The sequence below is a fragment of the Telopea speciosissima genome, chromosome 9 (genome assembly GCF_018873765.1).
Source record: "Telopea speciosissima isolate NSW1024214 ecotype Mountain lineage chromosome 9, Tspe_v1, whole genome shotgun sequence".
NCBI lineage: Eukaryota > Viridiplantae > Streptophyta > Magnoliopsida > Proteales > Proteaceae > Telopea > Telopea speciosissima.
In genome coordinates this window covers 12,396,344-12,415,706 of record NC_057924.1, presented here as the reverse complement: position 1 = coordinate 12,415,706, position 19,363 = coordinate 12,396,344, and the positions used below count along the sequence as shown (strand labels likewise).

General features: G+C 36.2%; 1 non-coding gene across 1 annotated transcript; it reads right to left on the bottom strand.

Moving 5' to 3' along the window:
- Nucleotides 1-14,412: 14,412 nt before the first annotated feature.
- TRNAV-UAC lies at nucleotides 14,413-14,485 on the bottom strand. Its single transcript has one exon. It is a non-coding gene; the product is annotated as a tRNA-Val (tRNA).
- Nucleotides 14,486-19,363: the final 4,878 nt, after the last annotated feature.

Genomic DNA, 19,363 nt, shown 5'->3' with positions numbered 1-19,363 from the left:
GTAGGGGTAGGGATAAAATAATGGGTCTCTCAGTTAGTTGTTCCATGCGAGGGGGGGAAAGGGTGGGAGGGAAGATGGGATGGATGGCACAATGGCAGGGGCACATGGTGTCCAGCCCAGAGAGTGTTTCAGTGTGAAATGCTGTGTTTACAGCTTGAAAGGATGAGGATACGAAGACGAGGATGAAGGGCACCCAATACCTATTCAGTCTGTTTGTTCTTATTTCAATCCTGTTTTGGGACCATTCTATCAATATGGTACTCTGCCAATTATAGATTTATAGCTCTCTCTCTCTCTCTCTCTCTCTCTCTCTCTCTCTCTCTCTCTCTCTCATTTAAGATCTATCAGACACTTACATCTTTTTCCATCACTGTTTGGTATCAAACTTATGGCAATTGTTAAAAACAATAAAACAGGGGATTGATATGCTACCGGTGTGGGATGGAATCTCTCATCTCAAGCTAATGGGAGCACGGGAAGAGGAATCTCATACTCGCGTGTTTCGTTTATAGGGGCATACATGTTGGGGGAGGAGAAAGAATGTGAGAGGGTGCTTGATACCAATAGTGTGTCAATCATTTTTTTTTAACAAAAACATATGGGGAAAATTTTCATACACGGTTGACAGTCGTGTATGTGAGAGGGTGGGAGTTTCAAGGCATTAATTAATGGGTGGGGGTTTATGACTTTTCCAACTCTTTGTGAGAGGGGACACCACCGGTCCACCGTGCATGCTTACACAACTGTGTATGAAAACTTCCCCCAAAAAATATTACCTAACAAGAACACTGTAAAAATGTAAATATTGTAATTTTATTAAAAGGAAAAGGATGTCTATCTGTCTCTTCTTCCCTTTGAGAGGTAACAGAGTCATTTCAAAGGTGGAAAATAGAGAGATAGACACATATTGTGTTAGCTTACGGTATAACGCTAGCATACCCATCCCTCTCCCTTTATTTAAAGATACCATGAAAATATGTTTATATTCAATTTGTATTTAGTTTATTAAAAATAGAGTCATAGCAAAAATAATAATAGGGATTGGGTTCTCTATCCGAGAGCATAGTGTACACTAGCGCTATTGGATTCCATCTATGCGGCTTAGGCCCGTACGAGAACCTAAGCTAGTCTCCAAAGTTAAGGTGTTTGTTTGTACAATTTGAGGTTGGAGCTATTCTCAAGGATTCTACTTAGCTCCGAAGGATGCCAGGATAGGATTTGTCAGGACTCTCACCCTAAGGGCAATTTTTCAATGAAGTCTACTTATAGGCTTGGTGCCTTCCTTACCCCCAAATCCCTCTCAACGGCCAAAAGCTCCAGCATGTTTATTTTTATTTATTTATTTTTGAACACCAAATATTATCTGGACCCGGACTAGCCCCTAGGATTTTATTAATAATCAAATAGAATGAATAAAACGAGTTCAAGGGGGGGGGGGGGACATACCCGCCTTATCCCAACCCAATAAAAACAAACAATCAAAGGCTCACAAAAACTCACTGACCAACATCACTCCCTTACAGAAAACCCAACAAAACAATGAGAGGAATTATTTCCTCAAAACTGGAGACCCAATCGAATCCTCCCGAATGATGCACTTGTGACCGAGGGGAAGATCATTTTCCAGTTTAAAAAGAGTGTTCGTTGTCGACGTGCATGCATAGTTCGCCAACCAATCAACTGCCCTATTGCTCTCTATAAACGTGAAGGCAATCAATGGCTGAAGATAATCAATCAAAGCCATAATCTCATTGAACCAATACCACACCTTCCAAATGTTGTAACTCCTTATAGCAACACAATGTACCTCAAATGCTGGAATTCACATGGAATTCCTTAAAACCCATCTCCGCACAAAGTTGGAGACATCTCTTAATGCTCTAAATTCTGCAATAGAGTTCGTGCATTCACCATAGAAATTAGCGAAAGCAGCTAACACACGCCCTTCATGATTCCTTATTACACCTCCTCCTCCCCCCATCCTTGGGTTCCCCTTTGCACGCCCCATCTACATTGGGCTTCACTGCATTGAAGGGGGGACACCATAAGACAGCAATAAGGTGCCTTTGGCGAGGAGGAAAGTGAGAGAGGTTAAAGATTTGGAGAATCAGATTTTCCCTCAGAGAAGGAAGTTTAGAGCAATAACCAAAAGCTCCAGCATTCCAAAAGTGGCTTGGAAGATTATGCGGAATTCTAAGATTCCACCAAAGGCACAAGTTTTTCTATGAAAAGCTTGTTTAAGTGCTATTGGTGTAATGGTTAATCTGAAACACTGGAACATTGTTCAATCTGATGTCTGCCCTAGTTGTGGACTTGCCCCTGAGACGGTGGAGCATCCACTTCTTAAGTGGCCCCTTGCCCTACAAGTTTGGTTTGCTTCATGTGTTTTCACGGGATCCTCTTCTAACCCCAATTTGCCATTACATGGTTGGATTTTCAAGCCAAGCTATCAAAGAAAGAACAATGAAACCGTTTTTCAGCGCTTGGAATCATTGTTTGGGAGATTTGGAAGCAGTGGAATGCAAAGGTGATCCGTGTAATGTTACCTTTGTTCGGATCTCGGATTTCTATGGCTAACCGCTCAGTGCTTAATCTTGGAGTCGTTAGGTTCTTAACACCATTTTCCCTCACAACACAAATATTCTCCTATCTCTATGGTGTCGTTTCTCATATACTTGGATGTTGCCTTGTCTGATAGGCTGAGAGCCATGGTTCTTGGGTTTTTTTGCTTTGGATGATTGTGGGAAGCTTGTTCTAGATGGAAGAAAAAAAAAAAAAAAAAGATGTCTTGACCATCCACCTTCGGCAAAGCTATAAGCTAACAACAAGACATAACTTTGACTTAAGGGTCCACCTTCGGCATGGCCATCAGTCGATCCTTTAAACCAATAAAATACAAATATTATTGTTTAGATGCTAATCAGAAATCATTAATCAACTTTGAATCTTGGTCTATCCAAGTAGTCCCAAAGAATATCATTGTGGACAAACACTAGACTAGAGGACCAAGATAAGGAGCTTGAAGATAAACATTTGTCTTTGCTATCAAATCATGGTATTAGAACTATAGTCTCCAACAAGTTACTAATCAACATTTTTTTTGTTTCTAATCCACACTGCTCCACCGAGCTATCTCCATCCCTACTGTAAATTTGCTACTATTGATCACTGTCGCCGTCTATATCCCTATTGCCTGAGATTGTCAGAGATCGACCATGCAATCTTGTTGCCCTAGCATGTAATCACTGCCATCATCTCCATTATGCAACACTTTGGGCAAAAAATAGACAAAAATAAAGACATGAAAGTTATTTTCAAAATAAAAAAGGGGAGAAACTATGCCCAATATGCCCCTATCATATGAAAAAGAAAAGGTACCCAGATGTGAAAATTTGTTAAACCAAACAATAGAATTCAATTCGATGCATCATATCATCAGAATGTTGGAGTTTGGTGTGTCTTGTATTTTGTGGGTCCACATAATTATCATTGAACTTGTATTTGTAATTGGGTAGGGTTTTGGGTCCATTACATACACAAGGGGTAGAATTATAATTATATGAGGAATAGGGTTTTAGGGTTTCTTATATATTGTCTCTATATGGAAAACCCTAGACACAAGTAAGAGGAGATCACTTTGTGAGGTGGAGAGTGGTATAGAGTTTTTTAATGGAAAAATCTCTAGTTCTCTCGGGTGGATGTTGGTATTTATGATGAACCACTTTAAATTCCTCATGATGTGTGTGATTGTTTGCTTTGTTTCTTCCTCATGGTTGTGCATTTGTCCCCAACATAGAAGAACCTTACGTTCATACTGAGGATGATGGGGTCAAATATGCATTTCCATGCCAACATGTCAAAGATCTGCATTTCTGTTATGGGATGGGGAGGGGATGCATCTCTCTAGGGATGAGTTCTAAGGTTTGTATCAATTGTACCAAAGTAGTCGATATCTGATCCCAATCCTCATGCAAAAAGAGTGACATGGTGCTAGAATGAAACTGCTAGAAAAAAGTCTACCTTACACTATATAGAGATCCTGGAGTAGAGTAAAACCGCGTAGAAAGTGTTATTTGATCCACAGTAGACCAACGTAGATGTTAGTTTGATAGCGTGGTAGTCTATTATGATCCCATATCAATCATATAATGTTGATCCTACATCAGTTCCGTAAGAGACTTGGTGGGGTTATGGCCTTAGGTTCTCTCACCTTACAACTTGACTTTAAGGTGCGAGTTCTACTTAGGTTCGCATCACTCTCTAACAGTAAAGACACCATATTTCTGTCTCTTAACAAATTAGATGGAAAGTAGGAGAATAGGGGTGGGGGGGAAGCGAAGATGATTCAACAATCTTCCTTGCCAAAGAGAATCTAAGTAGAAAAATGATTTTTCCTAACCCCTCGTTGCTCTTTAGATCGACTTAAAACATGATCATAATTGTCGTTCTTATTGTAATGGTTAATCTTCGATTGCTTTCCCTATGCAACAATTGTATCTTGTCCGGCGATATACTCGCTACTGTCACCTAACTCAAGATCATATGTGATTTAGAGTCTTGAGTCATCTTTATACTCCCACCCTTATTTACGAAGTTGAAATTACCCCTCCTTAATGCTATCCGATGGTACCAATGGGAGTAAATATGAGATTCCCTTTCTCCATGAGTACATGCATGTATAAAATCAATATTTACACAACAAATCCAATGTACATTAGTAACAAACGGTGTAGATTTAGGAATTTTTTCCTCCCAATTGAAGATTAGGGATATCTTGCCAAAAGAAAAACACAAAAAAACTTGGAATATTATTTGACCTTGTCAAAATGTGAAAAAAAAATAATAATAAAGAAGTGATTAAGAAGGAATTAGTTTATGACCAAATAGGAAGATTAATAAACTTGGAATCATTTTCAGATTTAATTAGAAGGTGAAAGACAGAGAAATAATAATTCCCAAATGACAAAAAAAAAAACATAAATTAAAACATAAATAACAACTCATTCTCGTACTACAAAAGACATTGAAGCGTGTTGCAGCTGCTTAACTGTAAATGTGTTCTTAATTCTCTTTCCCTTTTGAATAAACAAATTGAGAGAGGAAGACGCTAAGAAAGAATGGGAGAGTTGAGAGAGAGGCTGAGGAAGGGCGGTGGAGACGGTGGAAAGACACACACACACACATTACTAACCAAAGCAAAGCAAAAGGGATGAGTACTGTTTACATTACAACCACAAATGTTAAATGGAAACATTGGAAGGGAGGGGGGGGGGGACAGTTTGGCTGATTGAAGTAGTCTCCAAGCTGGGCCACCTCATTTATTCCATTTCCATATATCATATTATCATATGCGTGCATAGGAATTTTTTTTTCCCCCTGATTGAAGGGAGCTAGGTTCTTCTTCATTTTTTAATAAAAGAGATAGAAGATCATCTTATGAGTTTGGCCAAGATTGATCCCGATCCTAGTCAATTTGACATGGTCGATTCATGGTCCAAAACTTTAGAAGAATCATTGACTTTTCAAATCTGAGGACTAATAATTCCGGAGGACTCCAATCTAGATTCGATCCAAATTTGATCACAGAGGATTGGAATCCAATCCCTGATACCGTGTTTCAAAACCTCCCCCTCCCCCTCCCCCATCTGTCAAGATGTCCTTCATTTTAGTTTCCCTCTACCCATAGTGAATGAGATCTCATTCATTGAGGGGCGGGAGAAGGCAGGAATGGGTATCAGGAGAGTATTTTGTAAAATACTAAAACCCTAGGAGGGCTTTGCAAACCCTAGGATAGTGGATGAGCTGACCTCTATGGGTGGAGGAAAACTTTGTCCTTAGTTGTATATCCATTTTTTGGTTATGTGATAGAAATACGGGGTCTTACATAATCCAGTTGTAATATAGTTGTCTCCGCTTGGTTGTAATGGAAATTAAAACGAAGAAAAGTTGAACTTCTAGACTAAAAATATAAATTTTATAATTATTACCCATGTCATTAACTCCAAATCATTCTATATTTAATTATTACATTTTATTTTTCTTTGTAACTAAATCTCTTGAATTTAAAATATAATAATAAAAATTACATCTATAAAAGTATCATTACTAAATATGGTAAGAAATTGAAATATTTTTATACAATCATGTTATGCAACGATTACAATTTTCTTTTTAGGTTTGAAAATTTTCTATAGTTCTGTTACTTTTATTTTCCCTCGCAATCAAACAAAGCCATAAATTTCAATAGCCGATTGACTGCAAATGTGATTAGCTGATTAAGAAAATCCCCAAGGAAGTAAACTTAATTTTTTTTATTTTTTGTTTTGGGGGAAGGGGTGGGGGATTAAAGAAGTAAGGTTAAGTTGAGTAGATGATCCAAAAGGCCAGGAATTGGGAAGGGAAGACAATATGAAGGTCAATCATTAAATAAAAACCAAAGCCCAATCAAGATATGGAGATTGGTTTTGTGATTCACATTCAAAGTAAACAAAATGCATTTTTACTCAAATACCAAAGGCGTATATAGCATAGCTTATCTTTTCGAGCTACACAACCAAATCATGTCAGAATTGGACCACCGATTTAATTAAAACTCACAATAATAAGATCAGATAGATGAAGATATGCATAGAATAAGGGATTTGTCCGATTGGGTTGGGGATTGGAGTAAAACTATCTTTGATTTGTTATTACCAAATTCATTATTTGAAAATACATAGGGCATAGGGTAGTTGTGTAATTAATGGCCTTATCAATACCCTCTTCTAAGGATAAAAATGGATCTTTACCCTTATCAGTACCTTCTAGTCTTTAGGGATGTAAACGGATTAGATGTGATCAGATTCAGATATCTCCTGACCGGATACAAATACTCTTAACTTAATATAAATGGAAATCGAATTCGGATTTTTGACTATTTGTTTACATTCCTGACCTGTGTAACCCAGACCTTCCCCCCCCCCCCCTCCTCCCCCAACGGATATGACTTGCTTTCAATCCATATCTTTCAATTGTCTTAGTTATTTTCCTAATTCTTTAGAATTTGTCAGACCTTTAAGAACCCTCAATATCATTAGATATATATATTTTTTAATATTTGTTGGTATTTATTCGGATCGGATAGATTTTGTTTCAAATTATCCGGATTTGAATCTGGATACCTTGTGCCGAATATGGATGCAATTCGAATCCAGATTTTTGACTGTCCGTTTACATACCTACTAATCTTTCACTTTTGGTGAAGAGAGAATCTCTTCAACTATGAGATCTGACCCTTTGATTAAATCCAAGAAGGATATTTCAAACTTTCAAAGGGGTGGGAGTCCAATCATAACGCAAAATCATCGTGAATGGATGAAGATATTCTCTCTTTATCCTGAACGACGACAAAAAACGTCTTCACTTGAGTACCATTAAACACCTATTTATCCCTATCAAGTAGGTATATATAGGTAGAGCAAGACTCTATCACCCATTTAATTAAACATTATAAAACCCTTACCCTCCAAATGAGAGTTGTAAAGTTGTTATTGAATTCATCCCAAAAAAAAAAAAAAAAATGGTTTAACAAGCAAATAAATACCCTTTGGCGGCAAGCCTACATAGTTTGGCTGATGAGGGAATCTCTTCATCTAAAGTATCGAATGTCATCATTAAGTTCATTTTCTTATTTATAAAAAGTCCAAAATTTCCTTTCTCACTCTGAAAAACAAAGTCAAATCCCATAGATTAAGTGGTTCCCTCTTCACTTTGTATAAAACAGAAAATCATTTCGTACAAAACAAAACAAAAAAAAAAAAACTGTTTATGGTTCACAACTAATGTGAGAAAAATTATGCGCTAAAGATTTTTGAAACATAAATATTTATTAATAATAATGGAGTCTTGCATGACTCCAGCATTTATGTGTCAGGTGAAACCGTAAGATATTTAAATTCCACTTAAAAAAACAAAACCAAGAAGGTGAAAGGTATAATTTAATGTAAGATGTTAAACGAGCTTTCTTCTGCCATGAACAATAATATGTAGTGGTTGTTGGATCAATCATCACTGGATCTTGATATATATATATATTTTTCTTATTTATTTATTTTTGATGGGTTAAGGGATTAGAAAGTTGAAATTTTATGAGGTTTAAAAAAAATAGAAAAAAAAAAAAAAAACAAGGTGCAATATAGGTCCATGGACTTGTTAGTGACAGCTTAAATGCTATATGATTATTATAACATTAACAAATACGGGTGGATCCATGTGATAAAAGACTTCATACGTATCTCAGTATCTCACATTTCAAATAGACAGAGAATGTGTTGTAAAAATAAGTTTAAAATTGCAAGAAATGTTTCCTCATGAAGGAAAGATTGATTTCCTCATGAAGGAAGGATTCAATCCTACGATCTGGTTGCAATGAGTCGAGGTCTTGATTGGTACTACACAGGTTGATACCTTCTTTAACTAATTTCACTATTTATTTTGGGCTAAAGGTTGAACACTAAAATAGACGTGAGATCCTTTGTAAAAAAAAGCACATATAAATCTGAACCAATTATTTTTAAGATTTTTTAATCTAAATTTTTTGTTCTCATTCAGAGTTGGGAGAGCGAATGTCTAGAGTATTGGTACGCATGCATCGTTGACTTACATTTGATGTGGACCAATACAAAAAGGTGTATTTAATTGAATTACACGTTAAAACTTGATATCTGTCTAATCTAGATCGATCATGTTCTCTCTATCCAACGGTCAGAGTGGACATACAATATGCATATCCACGTGGCAAAATAGATGTCTTGTGACATTTGAAAAAATAATAGATCATTATGATAATAATAATTCATCATATTTCGATTTTTCCTTTTTTGAATAAGGGTGATGAATCCTGCCTCACCCTAATTTTGGAAGACTCATACCATAGACTAACATTAGCCCTGCAATCAATTTGAACCAGTCAGAGAAACAATTCTATGAGACTTTATCAACCCATTTTGAAGGATTGGTGAACTTTTTGTTTTTGTTTGTGTTTTTATTTTTTGGTTTTTTTTTTTGTTTGCTAAATATTAATAAAATATAAAAAAATGTACAAGATTTAACAAATAAGTATCCCCAAAATGAGAAAAATATCATTATTACTCCACCTTTAGTATTGTCAACAACACAGCACAAGACAATCAAAATAGACTTATGAATCCCACTTTTGATATTGTCGTCAACTAAAACCCTAAAACCTAAAAATAGACAAAAAAACATCTTGAACCTAAAATCTCAATTGAGGTTTCGGAACTTCGGAAATATCATACTGGGTAAGTAGACCCCAAAATCTCTTGCTCACATATTAAGTTTTAACCAAATGGAATTAAGTGACCATGTAACAAAACAAATAATAAAAAAAATCAAGATCTTTATAGATTGTTTATAAGGGTTACCAAGTCAAGCTTAGAGGTTTCAAGTTTCTACATCCAACACCTCCCCCTATTAATTTAAAGGTTTAATTTTGTAATTTTGTAACAAATTGGACTTAGAAGGAATGGTATGGACTAATAGAATTATGGATTATGAAACCCTCTTTCTACATTGCTTTTGCCTTTACACTTTACATTACATGGTTCCACCATTATTAATAAATTGAAATTTATAAAAATTAAGAACAAGCACCCACGTAGGGTGAAGAAGAGAATGAATTATTTTTAATAGAAGGAACAGACCGCGTGGGTTGATTCCCCACAGCCTGTTTCAGCTTCAAAGGGATTCCAATTTCATATTTAATTAATACAAATAATAACTTCTAATCTTAATTAATAACTAACATAATAGAATAGAGAGACAAAAGGAGTTGCATCAGATCATAATAATACTCTATTATTTCATGTTCTTCCTTATAATTTAATCAAACAATCCATAATCTCTATCTGTTTTTCACGAGTGTTTTAATCCAAAATATTGATATTATTGAAGCAAGTTGTCTTATTTTTTTTTTTAAAAGCCAATAGGGAGACTTTTCTTAATCACACTTTAAAAATAAATCTCAAGACGTGATGAGTCAACCCAGAGCTAAATCATCCATAATCCTGGTGGATTTTTGAATTAAGATCTCTAATGACTCTTTTTAGAGTCACTTTTAATCATATAAAAATTTATGTAAATTATTTAATGGCATTAGCTGAGTTTGATTAGGCAAATAGTAGTGGCCGTGCATGAACTGTATTAAATTAAGTTGAATCATAAAAGGATATATGCGGTGTATGTAAAGATCCTAATCTCTCTGTGATCTTTGTATATTGAAAAATTTTATTTAGCCCACTAATGCCAGGTTCTTAATTAATTTTTTGGGTGAAGAGAGAATCTATTAATCCACAGGATCTAACCCTCTCATTGGACTGAGAATATTTAGAAATTAAGGTTGTCAAAGTTCAGCCCAAATTGGTTGGATTAGCCCAGACCAATCTAAAACTATCGGGAGTTTAATCCCATATCGGCTACTAACTAGCGCCTACAATACTCCTTATATGTACACTTGTGAGTCCCTCCATCTACTAGTTTGAACTTTTAGGATGAAAATTTTACAATGTATTAGAGTGGGTTTTCATCGTTCACGTGTCTGTTGTACATTGCCACACATGTGGGGGAGTATCAGGAATTTAATCTTCTACACATTGGGCCATTGGCTACTAAGAGTCTGCTTGATAACCACTTTTGTTTGTGGGCCATGTGTTCTATTCTAGAAATGATTTTTTTGTATTTTTGTTACTGGGATAAATTTTTGAGCCAAAAAAACACATTTAGTAATGCATAATAATTTTTATTTTTGAGTCAAAAAAGAAACAGCAATGCGTTTGTTATGCATAATCATTTATGTATCTAGAACTTCTATAAAATTAAAATTTAAAAAATGCCATTGAATACCCAAAAATTTTGTGGAGGTGGAGGTGGAGGTGGCGGCGGTGGTGGAGGTGAAGGTGGTGGCATAGGTGGTGGTGGTGTTTTATTTTGAACATGAAATTACTGCTTTGCCCATCAAATTAATCAAATGCTCATCAAAGAGCAACTTCCCCCTTATTTCTTCCTTTTATTTTTAGGACAGAGAAGCTTCAAATTGGAGCTTCTTTTATTTATTTATTTATTTTATTTCTCAGCAACTTTTTTGTCCTGATTTATTCCCATGAACAAAAAAAAAAAAAACCAGTGTTAACAAACATATTTCTCTTATTTTTTTGTTCTCAAGAACTAAAAAACAGAGAAATAGAGAAACATAATGTTATAATGCATGCCCTAATTAGCCTACAACCCCTTTATACACTTGAGAGTCCCTCCTGTTAGTTTAAACTATTGAGATAAAAACTTTACTGTGACCAACCTTTATTGATTTGGTGTCAGATATGGGGTTTTATGGAACCGTTAAAAACCAAACTAAACCGAACCGATTGAAATTGAATAGCCTATCAAACTTGATAAAAAAAAATTTGACAACTTATACTAACCCCCCCCCCCCCCAAAAAAAAAAAAAAGAAAGATTGAATTGACCCTGATAGTAGCGTGATTATAAACCGAAGAAACCAGACCAAAACCAAATTTCCTTAATCGTTTGATCTCAGATTGGCCAATAATATACCAAAACCTATTAAACCCAACTGAAATAGGACCGAACCGACCGATTGACACCCTTATTTTGGACCTTCTTAAATAGATGATGACATTCACTATTCCACAAGCCTAATCTCTATTCACCTGGGATGAATAGAATCTCTTTTCACCTGGTAACCGGAAAACTTTCTCTTTTTGATTACTGGTTTATCTACTCAAATTTATTTTTATTTGTGTGTGTGTGTGTGTGTGGGTACTAGAAAGGGAGGGGTAGATTGGTAGAACAACAATCACTTACAACGGATTTTTATCTGCTGCTGTAACTGCAGCGCTGCTGTAATCATCGTGCGGCGCTGCAGATGCCATGTGTGCCATGTTGGGCCCGCTATGCACACATGGCACTTGCAGCGCCGCACGATGAGTGCAGCAGCGCTACAGTTACAGCAGCGGATAATGATCCCACTTACAACACAAAAAAAAGCATCAAGAAGCAAAGTAGGAAAAAATCCCACCAAACCCACAAGAAAAAAAGAAAGAAATCCATGATGAAACCATAATCTAAGAATTTTTGTTGTTTGGTTTTGCCTGTTGATAGCGATAGAAAATGATGGAAAATGGAAAAGGAAACATCTTGATGAACATTTTTCTAAAAGTGTGTTTACTATAAACCAAAGATTTCAAATTGCCATCGTTTCACTTTCTAATCTTCTTTATTTTTGTCCCATAAAAAGGAAACATCTTAATGATCGTTTTATTAAAAGTGTTTTACTATTAATCCAAAGTTAAGAAATTCCCATTGTTTCACTTTCTAATCTTCTTTATAAGAGTCCCATCTCTGTTTCCATGTCTTCTAAAGTACTTCTCCTTACTTCATTAATTGTTGCTTTGGTGGGACTATCTGGTTTCCTTTTTCCGGTTAATCCTCGAGATGGTTCTGGTATTATGCCGACAAAGCTTTTCTTAATTCTACTTATTAGCCTAAAAGGCTATGTTTCTTGCAATAAACAATTTTCAAATTTCACATCTTCTATGATTGTGTATAGTTATTATCTTTAATTTGAACTTCTTTCTAATTATGTAAAAATCTCTGTCTCTTTGTGATTATGGTTCAGGTGTTCTATTTTTGTCGGCAGAAGAACCAAGGTCCCTAAGCTAAAATGTCAAGTTTCAGCTCCAATAGAATAAGCCCATATGGTATAATATATATCATTTCAAAATCCAGATATATGAAGAGGGTGCATGAACATACATGAAAGAATATGCTATTACTTGTGGATCGGGTTCCTCTGCAGCCTGGGGTTGTGAGGCCATTGTGCTTAGCGCAATTCTCAGGTCGCCACCTTAGCACAGATGCCCATCTAATGGTTGGGCATCGAACTCCTTTCAAATTTGAATTTTAAGCGATATTTTTGAAGAGTTCGATGCCCAACCATTGGATGGGCATCTGTGTTGAAGTGGCGACCTGAGAGTTGCACGCAGCATGATGGGCACACAAACCTAGGCCGCAGAGGATCAAAATCCATTACTTAGTAACCTTTGATGATTCATTTATCTAACCCTAAAATATTGGTTGGGTAGTAAATCCTTTGATAGGGGTTGTTGGGGGTAAGGTTTTACTTAAAATTTTCATGTTTAGAAAAGACATAGCAACAAAAAAAAAGTAAAAAAAAGTTAGAGAAGACCAAAAAGAACCCCAAATTTCGGCTAAACATAAGCCAATCTATCCCACTAAGGTTATAGTGTGAACTAAGGCTTCAAGTTTTGTAGGAAGTGGGTTTGGAACAAATATCATATTTTCCCATAGGTGATAGCTACCCTTAATTGGATCAATGATTCGATACTTAATATCTTGGATCGAGTTTTCCTTAAGCCACAATGAATGGATTCCTTTTTATCGTGGGGCTTCAACGCACGCATGAGGGTATTAAGCGAATTTTGGGGAACATACTAAAACTCCATATGAGTTTGTAAACCTTGGGATGGTGTGGTGAACTTTGAAGAAAAACTTTATCCTTATTTCTTTCCATGTCATCATGCCAAAAAGAGTTTTGTTTGATTGTAAAAATAAGATCCTCCCTCGAGTCAATAGAGTAGTCCGATTCGGATTATTTGATGGTTTTGGACACTCAAACACCAAATAAGACCACAATTTTTAGGTATACAAATAACTGTCCAAGCACACAAGTAATCATACGTCAACCTTTAATTTTTTCTTGGTAATTATGACATAACCTTATTAATAACTATTAAGTATTAACAAGATTAAATATGCATCTTAAACGGGTCCCAGAGGTTCGGGTTCCAGTCCGTTCCTTATTGGTCTATAGTCCTAGAATCGTTGGAAAACCCGTCCCAGAACCATTTATCCTATTTAGTAATCAGCTTAAAAATTAGTTTCTAGAATGGGATGGTTCACTTCCATGATATTTTCTAGTTCTGATCCCAAATTGGCACCCTTACTCCAAGGAATAACATTTCCTAGAGATTCCCCCATTTATCTCTCCTTTCTAGCCACACCTACTCTGGTAATGACTTGGTACTCCAACAAAAACCAATTTCTTCAACATTGCCTATATGTGGACTTATGCTATTTTTTAAAAGGATTTTCTCCCCATCACTATACCTATTGAAGTATAACACTTCACTATTTACTATATGGCTTAGTGCATAGGGTTAGCCCATGTGATAGAGGATATCTCGTTAGTACAATTTCAGATTAAAATGAGTAAAGGAAGTAGCTAAAATTATAAAAAAATGTTATTTTATATTTTATATTAATTACTACTTGATAGTTTTTTTTTTTTTTTTTTTGATGAATTAAAAGTTTATATCTATTGATGCTGCCCAGGATCGAACTGGAGACCTTCAGTGTGTAAGACTGACGTGATAACCTCTACACCACAGCATCAAGATGGTAATATTTTGTTAACTTCACTAAAACTTTGAATTTTCACCACAAAAAAAAAATATTTAAAACTTGAGTTTGAGCAACTTTCTTTGGTAACTTTGATTAAAATTTGGTTATTGAGATGTATGTGAGGTCTTCTATCACATCCATCAACCTATGGATAGAACTGTCAAGTGATAAGTAGTGAAGCGTTATATTTCACTAGAAATAATGACGCCTAAAAGGACCCCCTTTCCAAAAAAATATTCTCACGAGATCTTTGACATAAGTAATCTTGTAAAATAACTTACCAAAAAAAAAAAAAATCTTGTAAAACAAGGGGATGAAAAATAAAAGTCAATTTTCCCCTGATAGCAAAGTTCATGAGAATTAAAAAAATGCTAATCTCATAGCCTTGGGAAACTTTTTGTCCAATCACATTTTAGGTAAAATTATTTTTATATTTTACCCTTTATATCATGGGAATACATTTTTTTTTAAAACCTTTCTGAAGTCAATCCACACCAAGAAACCAAAATTCTTGTATTGGCCTTTTTAATTGACTAGGGTGTCCCAGATTTCTAAAACTGTAACCTGACACACAATGTAAAGAAAAACATGTTTCCTCTTACATTACTATAGGAACTTGTCTTTATGAAACAGCCTCTCAATTTAGTTCACATACATTGACCTGTCTCTCTCCATGTTTGATGTTTGATGTTTGTTAGCTCAATCATGCTCTATAAGGATTCAAAATTTTTTTTTTATTGTAAACCCACTTGTGGGAATATTGTTTTAAGGTTCGAATGGTAGAAACTGGCATAAAACCTGTAGAAGATCCACCAGAAAGCCCCTCTTGCAAATATTTTTTTTGGTGGGCAATTATATTTTCTGCTCTATTAACAAAAAAGAAAAGCAGAATCAAAACTTCCACAGAAGAACTTTATATCTCTAATAATGGTGGAATTCAAAATTTTTTTTTTGGATGAATAGAAAAGAACAGAATACAATACAAAAGCCCAAACCCCAGAAGGCTAAACAGGGTAGAGAAGAAAACAAATATCAGAAAGAGATCCATCAAAAGCTGGGGGATAGAAAAAACTTATCAAAAGGAGACTACTCTGTCTGTAATGGAGGTTTTAGCCTCTTAGGCCATTTATGATTGTCCTGGGCTACACCTACATGTGTTGAGAACATTTCAAAAGGTACTGGCTTTAGAGGTTTAGCTTTAGCTGCTAGATTGGAAATTCCTGACACACTTGTTTTGATGCTTCTGAATCCTGATACTGGTCATGTGACACAAGTGATGTATATATATATATATATATATATATATGCTCCTCCTCTGTATCCTTGAGTTCTAAGTTTCAGACACAAGTAATGTATATTCTATGCTTTGTAAAGCTGTAAGATTGTGAAAATCTCACAAGTTAATTTGTTTGCCTTGTTTTCTAAGTACTTTCACCATTAAGACTTCTTTATAGGTCACTCTCAAAACTTAATTCCCAGTTCTTAGACTTCTTCCATGACTCCAGTAATGCCTTCTCTTAGACTTCTGGAGCTTAGGTTGTAAATTTAAGGGCCTTACCTATTAGAACTCTCAGCCCAAAATGAGGTAAGTGTGAGTAAATGTGTTCTTTGAAAGAAGCTTTTCCTCAAAGTGCATGCCAGCAGGTCCCTCTTTAAGGGGAAGGGGAAAAAGATAGAAATAAAATTTAAACCTACATGTTTTGTCTATGAACAATTACCTATGGTTTTGTTGTATTTTGAAAGCCATCAGTGCAAGCATTCGATAATGAGGGAGTATTGATCATTACTAGTTATATGGTGACTCCATGATCCAATATTTAATGTCATTATTGAGAGAGAGAGAGAGAGAGAGAGAGAGAGAGAGTGTGTGTGTGTGTGTATGGGGTGGAGTGAGGGTGACCCTCCTTGTGCTAGTGATACTCAAACTCATTACTAGTTATATGGTGACTCCATGATCCAATTTTTATTCTTTATTGGGGCTTACTTAGAACTGGCAATAGAGGGGGCGGACCTCGGCACAATGGTAAGATTGCTCCATTGCAGCTTAGTGGTCGTGGGTTTGACTTGAAAACAACCTCTCCGCTAAGCGGGAGTAAGCCTGCGTACATTCTGACCCTCTCCAGACCTGCCAGTGGTAGGAGCCTTGGGCTCTGGGTATGCCTTTTACTTAGAATTGGCAATCCAGATGCTCAAGTACCAGTGAAGATGTCCTTTATGGATCAGAACATAAGTATGCAGAAAGTAGTTGGCCATCCAAGGAAAAATTTTTGGGAGAAAAGGAAAATTTTTGTGAAGCTAATGGGTGTGCTTTCCACTTATTTCCATTCATTTATGTTCTGCAGAAGAACCATGGTCCCCTCCCACCTCCCCCAGGATCTTCGGTACTTATGGATTGAAGATCTGCTCTGGTTATTGAAAGCTCAAACTTCCCTGCTCATGGTGTAAGGCAATTAGGCAAATTCTATAGTAAACTTGGATTGTACTTCTCTTCATGGGTTTTGTTGTGATCAAAGAGTTTTATATTTCAGTTAAGTTATTTTGGATTTAGAAGACAGTAGAAGAAAGGGTTACCATTGCTTTATCCCATGGACAAAAACTAATCGGATTTGAACCAGATATCCATGATTCCATATCCATTGACAACCTTACTCTATGCTTTAATGCTATTATTACCTTTCCTGCTCATACATTCCTAGTTTATCCAAAAGGGTATCTCTGCATCAAGTTGAGATGATCCATACACCTTGACATCTACTTCTTAAAGAGAGAGAGAGAGAGAGAGAGAGAGAGAGAGAGAGAGAGAGAGAGAGACTTCACTTAAAGGGAGATTAGGCCCCATAGCATAGTGCAAGCACAAACACCACCTGAGGGGACCAAGGGGATCCCATGCATGGGACTGCATGGGGCAGATAGTGACTCACTCTAATAACCTCTAATAAGCTTCCAAGGTGCTAAATTGTTTAGATTTTTACCATCAGATCCACTAAATTCTTCCTAACAATTATAAGTGAAGAGCCCACATGTCTGTTTATTTTGAATAATACAATGGCAGGCCCCATGTGTAGGTAGGCAGCCTCCTCTCCATTGGCCTGCAATTTACTCCTGAATAAAGATAAATAAAGAGAAATTTAGTGTGGAAAGCCAGATCATATAGCCTTTAATGGGATATTTCTGTAGCCTATAATCTTTAGGGTGTTTAAAGCTTGCATGTGCTTTGTACTCTTATTGTTTGAATTATTGAAGAAGTGTTGAAGGCATTTGCACCTTCTCACGCGCTGAGGCATGGCAATAGGAAATAGCTCAGTTTCCTATTTTAACACAAAAGCCTATACAGTAGAGAGGTATCAGTGACTGGGCTACTGGGTTTTCATGGAAACCTTTTAATCCTCCTACATTGTGGGCCAATAAGCTGAGTTAGGCAGTGAAGGATTTTATGGCAAAACCAGGGAGTTATCTCGATTGATTTTCATGGCTTGCAAGTGTCAGAATATTGTTGGAAGTTAGGCTGTTATAATACATACTCTATAGTCTATACAGGGTAGATCTGAACACACAAGTGTGTCAAACTGATGAGAGAAATTGGTGAGCCTAAGACTGATCTGCTGCCTGAGGTTTGGCTGTCCAGGCCCAAGCCTGCTGGTGAACCTCTTTTAATGTCATCTTGAAACAACTTGGAGCTACATTTCTGTGAAATGCTTATGGTTCTGTTCAATTTGGGAGTAGCTCCGATACATTATAAGTTTACGAGAAACTCGTTTGAGGTTGGATGGTCATGTTCAATGGAAGCCTTTGAAATTTGGATGGTTTAATACAGAGGAGTGATTTGATCCAGATTGAAGGAACTAAAAGAGCTAGGGGCAGACCTAAAATGACCCTAGGAGAAGTGGTGAGAAAGACATATATAGCTTAGGCCTTGTATCAATTATGACCTCGAATAGAGCTGATTGGAGGGAAAGGATCCATGTAGTTGACCCCATTTAATTGGGATAAGGCTGGGTTGTTGTTGCTGTTGTTGCTTATGGTTCTGTTCAAACACTCGTACACTGTAAGCAAAAGATGAGTCCCCAGGACTCTGGTTTAAACTTCATCAAGAACAAAGAATTATCAACCTTTTCGATAAAATTTAGTGCTCTTGCTGATCTAGCATTCAGTCATTAATCTATGTAAGAATATATTCTTAAAATGAGGAATTTTCAATCTATTTGAAAGGTTTTGCATGACATGCTGGAACTGGACCAAACTTCTAATCAAAATTACTAAAGGATAATGAATATTAATCCTAAAAGGAAGAAATTTTTGGGCCATACGGAAAAGGCTGGTGAGAGATTCTAAGAAGGTTAAATGACTCTTCCTCTGTAAATAGAGATAAACTAACACCTCAGTAGTCATTGAAATATTCTACTTCAGGCTTGCTTTCAAATAACCTTCCAAAATATAGAGGAAAGTAATTGTTGGGCCAGTTATGGGCCAAACTGAGGTGTGGCTTATAATTGGGTACATGAAATATTCTATAAGGTAGTTTAAGCCCAGGCTGAGCTCCCTCTCTCACACCTACTGTTTTGCAAGATGGGCCATGGCTGGCTGATCATGCCCATTTTTTCTCACAACTCTTCCAATTTTCGCCTTTTGTTTTCCATTTTTGGGTAGCAGAAAGAAGCTTTGAATGGAGACAAAGTGGGATTAACACTCAAGAGAGCATCCTTGTGGAATATTGTGTCCCAAGTGTTCCTAAAATCTGGTTGTGTTTCATCCCCAGTAGCAGCCATTGTCAAAGCAAAGATATCACTGCCAGATTTCGAGTTCAGCTCTCCATGGTCATCGGAGGAATTCTCAAGCAATGGAAATATAGATTGACTAGACAAAGACTCA